The following is a 12506-nucleotide window of genomic DNA, read 5'->3' as shown; positions in this document are numbered from 1 at the left end:
GGCTAAGGGAACTAGATTCTCTTTCAAGAATAATTTGTTGTTAAGGAGACAGCTTTGTTATAAGACTAATAAGACTAAGGAAATGGTTGCCTCCCAAATGCAAGGCACTTACCCCTCTAGGCACTGCAGTGCATGTAAACACATACATAGTGGGTCATACTTCATAATTCCTGTACTGGGGTATCATATTGATTTTTCTTTCTATGCCGACTGCACTTCCAGAAATTTAGTTTACTATTGCTACTGCAACAGAAATGCAGTCTATTATATACAGTATTTCTCCGTAAATAAGACCTAACCAGAGAATAAGGCCTAGCATGGTTTTCCAGGGTGGTCATGATATAAGCCCTACCCCAAAAATAAGCCCCAGTTAAGATCATCATCAACACATGATGGATGTGTTGAATTATAAAATAATAATATTATTGACACCTGTTGACTGAGGTTATGGTACTCTGCTCACCATTTTTGGACCATTTGGACACCCAACTTCTTCTCTTTGCAGAAAGTCATAGGATTCTTCCCCTGGGAGTCCACCACAATTCTTACTGTAACCCTAATCCTTACTCATACTTGATGTTTGAGATCCTTGGCCCATAAACACTGGCAAGTGTACCTTGATTGGTCAAAGTACAGACAACACATGTAAAACGTGCACACTTGATAACGAATGGGTGTGGTTGTGTCTTCTTAACTGTCACCATTTTTGTTGCCACTCCTGTCTTGTAAGTCTTCAGTTAGCCCCCCCCAGACAAGATGAGTTTAAAAAGAAAGAGCTATTCCTTCAAGTACAAGAAAGGAATCGTGGACGACTCCTCGGAAAGAATCTGATGGCTTTCTACAAAGAGAATAAGTTGGATCTTCAAATGGTCCAAAAATAGTGAGCAGAGTACAACAACCTCAGTCAACAGGCGGATGATGGAAATGCTAAGAAGTGCAAGTGTGGATCAGGTTGGCAACCATTATTTCCTGAGCTGGAAGAATTCATCTGTGAATGGATTCCTAACAAGAGAGCAAAGGCTTTGGTTGTGTGCAGGGCTGATATTTAAGCATTTGCCCTTGCAATGGCACCACAGTTAGAAATATCCCCAGAAGAATTCAAAGCATCACAACATTGGCTGGATGGCTTCCTTCAATGATATGAACTGTCTCTAAGAAGATCAACAACACTGTTCGAGATAGAAGATACTGAAGTTATTAAATGTGCACTTGCTTTCAAGTCCTTTGTTAATCGCATCAACTTTTCTAAATACCAACTCTCCAACATGATTGCTATGGATGAAACTGCAGTGTTTATGGGTCAAGGATGTCAAACAACAATTGATCAGAGAGGTGCCTCATCAATCTACATTCCCTCCACTGGTTACGAAAATGCATGCGTTACCTGTATTTTGGCAATTTGTCTAGATGGAAAGAAAACCCCACCTCTAATCATTACTAAGGGCAAGAAAGATAAGACTGAACTTGTTTCAGACATTTACATTCTTGAAACCGAAAAAGCCTGGTGCACACAAGCAGCTATAAGGAAGCGGGTCGATGTAATGCTGCCACTTGTTTTACAAGGTGGCAAAAGAGGTCTGCTAGTCTGGGATTCAGCCAGCACTGACCGCGCTAAAGACATGAAGAACTTCCTTGTACAGAGAAGAATAGACCAAATAATGATTCCCGCAGGAATGACTGCCTATCTCCAGACTCTTGATATTGCAATAAACAAGTCATTCAAAGACCATTTGCGCATGGAAGTCAATGACTACATTGAAAACAGAATGAAGAGAAAACAGAGTGGAAACTTTGTGAAGCCTAGCCTGCAAGAGGTCGTGACTTGGGTGAAGATTTCATGGGATAAAATCACTGATAGCTGTATTGCCAATGCACTACAAGCAGGCTACATGGACAAGCAGTGTTCATTTAAAGAGAACTTTATTGATAGACATGACAGATCGGGGCCAATGTTTCTACAGGAAACGCAGTCGCAAGAAATTCAGGCCAGAATTTTGGGGTTGGAGACTTATGACAATGTTCCAGAATAAGATGACATGACTGTATTTGAATAACGTTTCCATTATCGGGGCAACAGAATGGATTGCTTCTACTTTCAGCTGCCAACAAGCTCTTATCAGTTTTTTGACTTTATTGTATTAAGGTAACATTTCATTATCAAGGGGTAATTTTCCAAGTAAGGCCACTAGTTCCCAGACTTCATTTTTATGACTTTCCATCATTCTTCTCTTATGGTTTGGGTTAGGAATAAAGAAAGCATCACCACTCAAAAAGTGGCAGTTATTCACCTGTTGTATTCCCCTCCTCCAAATACACATGTATTGAGATTTTTCTGCACTTTCTGTTAAGCATGAAATATTGCACTGTGAAAGCCAAGGTGTAGATATTCTGAAGTTGAAATGTTTGTTGCACTGTTTATGTAGAATTCTCACACAACTTTAACGCGTTACCTAGAACTGTTGCCAAATAATGGAAAAGTATCAAATAAATGTCAATTTGCGTACATGAATAACTGTCGATTTGTGTACATGAATAAATGTAGATTGTTGTACGGGGGGGGGGTAAATAAGGCATCCCCTGATAATAAGCCCTAATGCATATTTCGGCGGGGGAAAAAGTATAAGACCTGGTCTTATTTTTGGAAATACGGTAGGTAAAACCAATCAATCACTTAAGGAACGTGCCTTAGAACACTATAGGTATATTAAGAACAACAAAGCCACCAGTGCACTGGCAAAACATGTCCAGTGAACTAACTCAGAACATACATTTACATTTTTTATTTTAGAGTTAGTCGAAGTTGGTACAAGAGGGGGTGATCTAAGAAACAAAACTGAGGAATGTGAGCAGAAATGGATACTGTTTTTTAAAGCAGATAGTAGTCTTGGAATTAATGATACTGTATCACCTTTCCTGAGAGCAAGATCTTTAAAGCATTAGTGTACTGCTTCTTTTAAATGTTTAATTATTCACTAATGCATCTCTGATTCTTATTGGATATTGTTGGTTTAAATAATTCTGTATGTGAGTCATTTTTTTGTCTGATGAAGCGGTTTACTACCGTGAAAGCGCTAACTTTATATCAAATAAACCTTGAATTATGCTGTGTTGTGTCCTGCTGTGCTGAATCTCCACTTTGCTTTTTTGCTTCATATTCATTATTGTGCTTGTGTGGAGTTTTTAAACCCACTTGTGGTTTCTACTATATATTTTTCTATTTATAACAGACATACACATATATATATATATATATATATATATATATATATATATATATATATACAGAATACATTCCTGCAGTTGAAAGTTTATTTTGTTGAACAGGGAAGGTGTAATCAAAAATCTACCTATGGCATACATAGGCTTTTTTTCTCTCTGCCAGATTGAAGTTCAGCAGGGATCAGGGATTTTGCCTTTTCCCCACTACAGTATGATCTTGCAGTTGGTGTATTGAATTAGTAGAGGATGTGGTGGTGGTGGGGGGGATACTTGCCTTCTGCTAAAAATGTTTTATGTATTTTTTCTTGTGTGTGTCTTTTGAGCTTTCGTGTGTGTCTTTTGAGCTTATGTTCTTGATTACTTTAGGTTTGATTTTGTTGTTTTTCAGTTTAGTGACACACACACACATACACACACACACACACATACACACACACACACACACACACACACACACACACACACACACTTACATACATATGGGAGAAACAAATTTAATCAAAAGGTGTGCAAGATCACACAATCATCTGGGTTGGGGAGTACACCCTTTCTCAAATATTGTGCAATCTTGAGTTAAAAGAATAGTAATTTACTAGGGGGTATGGAGTGCAGGGATGACTTCCTCCAGCAAAAAAACAATGTTGGTTTCTTTTTTTTGTTTTAGTATTGCATGCACCAAGGTTATTGCTCAGTGCATTTATAGTTGTGTGTCGACATTTGCATTGTTGACGTTTTGTTGTCAATGTTAGCAGTGTCATTATCAACATAATTTAGTAGACTCTGTGTGTGTGTGTGTGTGTGTGTGTGTGTGTGTGTGTGTGTGTGTGTATGTGTGTGTGTGTGTGTGTGTGTGAGTCTGTATATGTTTATAATGTGTTTGTACTTGTCAATGAGTTTAAAATAGTTTGCTTCTTGAAGGGGTAGCTTATGTATACTTTGCCAGCAGTTTTCCACATTAGCCATGACAACTTTAGCAAGTATCCTAGAGTGAAAGTACCCTGCCTCTGTTTTTTTTTTTTTTTAATAATTCTCTAGAGCTGTAATGTTATGCACTTTTAGGATACAGCTATTGTAAAATGAATAATGATCTCTGAGCTGGGTTAGCAGTGGCAATGATGAGTAATTATTTGCATTCGTTCTGCAGCTTTGTGTGTGTGTTTTAACACTTCATACCTGCAGCAATTTTCTCAGCAAGTTCCATGAAGTAATTTCCATGCTTTTATAATTAATAATATAACTGAATTACATCCAGGATCAGTAAGAATGGAGATCATAGAAGTCTGGTGACACCTGCAAAATTAGATGCAAGTATACGTTTAAATATGTTTGTGTAACTCCCATGCTATGCTGGACAGCTTAGATATTCTGCTATGACTCAAGTTCATTCTTTACTAAGATTTCAGTTCTAGAAAGAGAGCTTCTTACCTCTAAGTTAATTTGGAGACCTTAAAAGATAAATATAGTGAACAGAGGAACTTTTATATATAATTCTAATCAGCTGTAACTGCCTTTTATTGTTCTGCTTCACATCTTATATATGTAGGTAATCCCTAATAAATAGTTCTATGCACCTTGTAGACCTTGGTTTTGTGCTCAGATGACCTAAGTGAAGCCATAAGTTTGAGTTTAACTTTGTGATCATGACAATGTAATAATAGCTATGTCAATCAAATCTTCAGATAAGGAAGTGGCTAGTTCTTTAGTTTGTTCTTCAGATATTTTGCATAGAATAAAGCTGTTTTAACTCACAAATTTCAGGTCTGTTGCATCATGTGGATAGAATGAGACAAAGACATGGACTGAAGTAGGGTTTTAAAAGTTCCCTAAATTTCAACATAATGAGATCCTTTGTTTGTTTCTTTGGCTTAGATGCAAACCATCTTCCTGGTGTTTTATGATGATCTGTTCTTGTACCATTCATAAAAAATAGTTGATGAACTTCAGGGTAGTGTATACAGTTTAGGTTTTAGTTAATTGTTACTCTGTTGTACAACAATTTACTGTAATGATATTGTTGACAAACATTTGACTGTATGTTTTGTTTTGTACCTTAAAAACAAATGTAAAATAAAAAAATATGGAAACAAGAACTTCAGGGCATTATTATACAAACTTCCTTTTTTTCAATGAAGGCATTACTTTAAGCCAAAATGTAATTATTGGTGCATACCTGTTGGGCATATTCACACCATTCCATTTATTATGAAGTTGAGCTATTTAAATTATTTATTTTTATGATAACACCAGATGAGCATATCTACACAATTTGAACTCTTATGAATTTATTCTGTTTATATATTGTATTTCTGTCTATATACCTACTTTTTATCTGAGAAATGTAGAAACTGATAATGCTTATGTCTATCACCTTTAACCAACACAATGAATGGATAATATATTTCTTCTTCCTTAACACTGTAAGGTTATTATTGCCACAGAATGAGTAAGAAATAATACAGAACAAGGAGTAATTTACCCATCTGTTAAAAGGGTACCCCTGGTGCACAATAAAGCATGAGGTATTTGCATTGTCTGTCTTTAGCACCACAGGCATGCTCTGATCAGGTAATTAAACACACCTCAGAGTGGTTTATTGTGCTTATAAAATAGATTCTTTGGTGATATGTTGGGTTTGGTTTGTGTTCTTTTTCGTATTTCAAATTGTGTACATTTTATTTCAATAAAGATGTATGTGTTACTTATTAGAAAAGGATGTGCATATAAAAATGTTGATGTAGCAATATGCACACATTTAAAACAAATCTCGATAATTCCATAAAATGGAAAATGAAATATAATTGAAACATTCAGTGTAGATTGTGCCAGTGTATATGTTTATGTATATGTATAAGTATATATGGGAAGAGAATTGAACATATATTACAACGTTGTATGGACAACAACTTTAACATTTTTGCTTCAGGAATTCAATTATGTCAGTACTGCTCTTACTGCATCAGTATCATTTGTCTTGCACTAGTCATTCCGCTGCTTACAAAACGACAACATTGGATACATAGTTGTGAATGAAAATCCAGAACTGTAAGTTTGTTTATCATAAATAAATAAATTGAATTACAAAAAAGAAAAAAAAGAGAGCAAGAGAGAGTAAAACAGTCAGGTAAAATATTTAACTTCTGTCCATGAGAAACGCTTTTAAATTAAGCAATATCATCACATGATTTAAGATAACTAGTTGCTTTTATGATGCAGTCCAGACCTTAATAATAATAAAAAATAAATAAATAAAGAAAAAAGAAACTTAAGCATGAAATAGTCAGATATAATACATGGCTTTAGTTCAGAAACAACATGTACAAAATAACCCATGCATGCTGCTTTGCTGCTTATGAATATATCTTTTAACAGAACTGTCTCAAATTAATATTTTTTATTTTATTTTTTATTTTACATTTGTTGACCGGGCTGGTCTAACTGGATATATGTCCATTTTCATCGGAGGCCCGGGGAGAAAAGTTAAAAATAGCAAATTTACAGAATTTACTCAGATAAAAATATACAATAGCACACAAAAAATTCACTCAGAGAGAAAAAAGTACAAGAGAAAAAATAAAAAATAAATAAATATGCAATAGTGCAGGATGCACTAATGCAATAATAGGATCACTACACGATGAGCATAATAAGAAAACATTCTCCAAGAAAAACAAAATCAGCTATAAGCTGGTCTTATTAATATACGTGCAGAGTAACCTATATATGCTTATTTACAGCTTAATGCATTTGTCTCTGAATGCATTTCACAGATCAGTAACAATTGCATGAAGTTTTGGTTCAGAAGGCTGTGGGTTTTATTCCCTCACCAGGTTGCTGAATTCCTTTTCCTATACTGACAATGCAGTGCATCATAAGGGGGTGCTGCACTCCTGAATGTACATTAGTTCAGATGACATGTTAAACCAAGGCAGCTGCCTATGTTGGTGGTAGCTTAGGTAGATGTAAAAGATCCCACTGCACTTGTAAAAATAGAGTAGGAGAGGTGCACTGGTGTCCTGGCCAAATTTCTCCTAGTTATTATAAATACTATCTTGGGTCTTCCCCCAAAAAGAACACCAAAAGACTACTGTAAAAGTATGCTATGCCATTGGCCTAGCAGGACTAACCCAGTTAACAAATGTAATTAAATAAATAATAAATAATGTTGGGGTGCAGAGGGATAAAGCCCTGACTATGGCCCAGATGACCTGATACAGTTAGTACTACTTAGGTGTTTGGGGCACTGGAAAGACACCAATGGGAATGCCCATCCTAGCGGAGGTACACTCAGTTGTGCCTCAAGACTGATCCCTAATGGGGGGCCGAGGACAGGCAGAGTGAGTTTTCTTAAATGTGGTGGGGGCATTTATTGAGTTGCTCCATTGAACATTTAGGCAGGGGCATTATTACTGCATGCAAGAGGAAGGAAAATCAGGGTACAGAAAACATCAATATCACACTACCCCAGGGGCCTCAATTATTCTCTTCATCTGCCCTGAGCAAAGATCAGAGGTAGTGTGTGTTTGGAGGTGGCCTGGTAAACCTAGTGGATGAGGGAGTTCTGGGGGGGGGGGGGCAGCTAATGGTCCACTGCAATGATCCAGAAAGAGAGAAAAAAATCACATGAATTTGCTTGTATTAAAATAATAATTTTAAAGGCAGTATTTCAATCTTAAAAAAGGCATATTTATACAGTTAAATTAATACAAAGGCATAACCCTTTATTATCTGCTTCATTACACACACACACACACACACACACACACACACACACACACACACACACACACACACACACACGCGCGTGCATATAACCTTTCATCTCATTGCAGACATACATGCCACATACTGTCCAGAATTTGGTCTGCTTAATTTTTCAAACTCACTGGACAGCTATATTTATGAATATTGTGAGTCCATACCAAAATTACAGTGTAAGACATTGATGTGTTGAGGACTTTGCATTAGTGACAGTTTTGTGCAATTCTATAGCACTACAGGAGGTAGGCTCTTCAGCCCACTGACATTGATATGAGTTTACATTTTAGCAATGGCCAATAGTTTCCTTAGAATAGTGTTCTGAGGACAATTTTCATTTATTTTTTTTTAAATAGTGAAGCTATAAAATGAGTTAGTCTGTCTTATTTGACAAACATTGTTGAGTGAAACTGTAGTGTGAGTGGAATAAATATGGCTAACAACATTTCTTTTTTCAACTGGCTGACTGAGTGATATGTGTTTTGATTCAGTTTGTAATTTGAATTTAACTCCATTTATGGCTTTGCTCTGCTATCGGGACATGCAAAGAGACAGGTGTTCAATCAGAGCTTAATATTTTTTGTCCATTTTATAAGATTCTGTACTTAAACCTCAATGCCTGCCACAGTTAGTTTCCAGGGAAATGAACATAGTAAGGTATTAAGTCCAAGATCTTCCACAGCAAGGCAGAATTAATTAATGTAAGAATCCTTATTTGCTGTTCATCTCCCAAGTTCAATGCTAAAGAAGATCAACACAGTAAAGTGTTAAGAGTAAGGTAATGCACACTAGGGTAGCGAGAAGTATTAAAAGACTCTGTTTAGCTCTCAAATACAGCCAATTGGGATCAGAACAATTAAGAGTTAATTAAACTCTATATAAATTCCTCTAGCCAGCAGCATTACCCAGAAGCAAACTTTATCTACATACCTGCATTATAGAACACAGTGCATTCAGAATTAGATATATCACACGACATTCCTATCACTCATGTTACTGCCTGCTTCCCTAATGTACTCTTTTAATGATCACAGATCATGTGCCTTACAAAAGATGATTGCAACCTATATTTCAGTTTTCCTTATGATGGCATAATCATCAAGGCCCAGGGCTTGATTCCAGAGTAAGAAATTAAATTCTGACACCAATGTAAGGTAAGGAGGCAACGAAAGTCTAACTGTTCAGTAATCCCCAAATCCCTCAATCCCAAGGCTAGCTCATCTTCAATTCCACAACTCTGCTTTCCTTAATGGCTGGTAATGCATAAGTTATCCAACAGTCTACTGTATTAAACAGGCGATAACTTCCTGGTTACTTTGCACTGATGTAGTGTCTCATTGTCTTACTTTTCTTTGTAACATTAATATCATCCCTCATCTTCATTTATTTATACTCTAACTAGCCCTAATTAGCTACCACACACTGTTATTTTACCAAGTGAACTTATTTTGGGTCTGTGTCCTTAAAATGACCTCTAAACCCTTCCCTCTTGGCTGCTGCTGCATGGACCCATTTGTTTCCCTGGGTTGAAGATCTTTAGCCAGTTTGTTCCTAAGGGGAAGAGCTGATTAAACCAAGAATGTGAGTCATCATCTGGGTGACTGGATTTTTTTGTTAAGAACTACCCTACCTCTGCACACGACTCATATAGGAGAGTGCGCAATGGGCCTTTACAATGCATACTTACAACTCTATTCATGATTTAATCAGTTTACTCTTCTCCCTTACAGACAGCACCCCCTATAAAATCTGTAGTCACCTCTTGGGATTCAGTCACAGACAGCATGCCCTAATACATGCTACCAACACCTCATCCCACAAAGACAAGCCTTGTCATTTCACCACCACTCCACCAGCCTTAGCAGGTGACTGAGATGCTAATCAAACTCAGCTCACATGGATCACAGTTAAGACTTTATTCATCTGCTACAACAGATCTGGCTTATTCTACTATTAATTCTGGGCAACGTAGTGATTCATTGGTATGCTCTCTACCTTACAACTCCAAATGCAAAGTTCATGCCTGGTGTCCATCCACTCTCTTTATGGAGTTTTGGATGTTATCATCATGTCTGTGAGGGTTTTCTCTGGGCACTTCATTTTCCTACTACCTCCCCAAAACATAGTGATTGACTTTAAATTGTCATAAATATGTTCTTCTAACCCTTGACCTTTTGCCTGGGACCTGGCAGAAAAAGGGGTCAGAGAAGAAGCCATCCTCTTGCCTAGCTACTGAAAAAAATACTTCTAGACAACAATACCCACTAACTACAGCTATAAATTTGTATCTTCAACATATCTGGCAATGTGGACCCTTAGACTATTCCTTGCAAATTGTACACATTCTTCCAAAGGTTTTCCTAACTAGTTTATTAGCTGGCTTTTGAAATGAATCGGCCTCCCTCACCACTGGCCTGTAGAATGTCGAGGGCATCATTAATGATCTGAACCTTCAAAGCTGGCTGTCATATTAGAATTCACAATTTCCCACCATCTGAAAGACTGACTGTTGACTTCTTTATTAAATGTAGAAACTGTATTTGGGAAATACTACCATTAGATAAGATTATCCACTAGAAGTGTTGAAGGAGTTTCCTTCAAAATATTGAATAACTATCTCAAGTGCCCCTAGTATTCAGACCCAAACAAGCTTCTGTATTGCTTTCAATGATTTCCATCTTCAAGGATGTCATTTAAAAATGTGAATTGTCTTCCTATACATCACAAAAATCAAACTAAAGATAGAAGAGATGGTAAATCAGCAAGCAAAGAAGAGTAGTATTACTGTAATTGAATTCATCCTCAAGTCTTGGTGAGTACCTTCATCAGGTGGACCATGTTTTTCAAAAAAATCTCACCAAGACGACACTGAAATATAGACCTTATTTTATATAGCATATATTATGGACAGAAGTAGGTTAAAAAATAAAAAAAGCTTGATGCACAAGACCCAGGATAAAAAGTGCCCAATCATAGTAGGTGGACTGGTGCCAGCACTGGAAAAAAAATGGCAGTGTAGAATCCTCAAGACATGGCAACATTCCTATAAGGGGCTAGGCCAGGTCCAGGGGAGGATGTTGTAGAAGGAAGCAGTAATCCACAAAAATCACAAAAACTGATAGGCCAAAAAAAGAGCTATAAAGATGATATAGTAGACTACTGAGGATAACAAAGAAAATATGTATTGTTACAATTATGAAAGAAGTCCAGAAATTCCAGACAGAAGATATACAAAAAGATTAAGAGAGAAATTAGAGGAAAGAAAAATACCTGCACAAGAAAAACTGTCAGAGGCTTGAGATACAAAATGTGTTCATTACTACAACAGATTCATGAAAAACATTGTATAGACCAAGAAAATTTGGGCCGTTTGGAAAAAGATGAGACTGAGGAAGTACAAAACTATAAAGCACAAAATCTAAAGATTTTTGAAAGGTATAAAAAAGAAATATGGACATGGAAAAGAAAGAGAGAACTGATATGCAAAGAAGAAAGCCAAATTAATCAATACAAAAAAAGCAGCCCCAAAACTTTTCGAAAAGACATACAGTCAGTGGCATCCAGATACAGAACATTTCACAATACCAAAAATAAGAATATAGAACAGAAGATTAGTAAAGCAGAGGTTAAAAAAGTAGCAGCTGAAGTTAAGGAATACTTGTAAAGTGAAGGATTTAGTGTAGAAAGTCTAACAAAGGTTATGTCACAGCATGATGGAACAACAAGTCCCCCAAGTAAGGAGCAGGTGACATGTGAAGGAGAAATATGGATATGGGAAAGAAAAAGAGATTTGATATGGTGCAATATTTATACAAAGGAGAATGCAAAACTAATCAATACAAAAAGAGCAGCAACAAAGATATTTGAAGAGAAATACAGGCAAAGGTGTCCAGATAATAAGAAAACAAAGAAGAAAAGTAGAAAAGAGGATTAGTAATGGAGAACTTAAAAAACAGAAACTGAGGTTATGGATTACCTGTGAAATGAAGGATTTAGTGTAAAAAATCTAACTCTGATAACATCACAGCAGGATAGAGCAATGAATCGCCAAATTAAGGAGAAACTAGTGAAGCGGAAAAAAGCTGAGCAGTTGCCATATGAAGACACTTTGGATCCTTCCATAGGAAACCACAATAAATTTCAGACAGAGTTGTACAGCAAGGGAATGAACAGGAAACCGTGGCAACTCTGACACAGTCAATGTTGTAGAGTGATAGACCAGCAAGCTCCCATATGAAAGAGTAATGGATGACACAGGATGAAACTGAAGAGAATATGGCACAGGAAGATGCTCTGGAACTTTCAGTAGAATGCCCACAAGAAATGTCAGCAAAGAATGTGCCCTCAGTTTAGAAGAACATGATCTAAAAGAAGGGTTGCTTGATTTAATAGAGATGTACAGACATATTAAGATCAATGAAAGAAATAGACTACAGAAAGTCAATAAAACTTCAAAAGTTAGAAGTTTGATAAAACAAATGAAACAGTAATTAGGACTTTTCATAGAAATGTATGCAATATAACAGAATTAA

Source organism: Protopterus annectens, chromosome 14.part0, assembly GCF_019279795.1.
Source record: "Protopterus annectens isolate FY-2018-M chromosome 14.part0, PAN1.0, whole genome shotgun sequence".
Lineage (NCBI taxonomy): Eukaryota > Metazoa > Chordata > Ceratodontiformes > Protopteridae > Protopterus > Protopterus annectens.
This window is presented reverse-complemented; position numbering follows the sequence as displayed.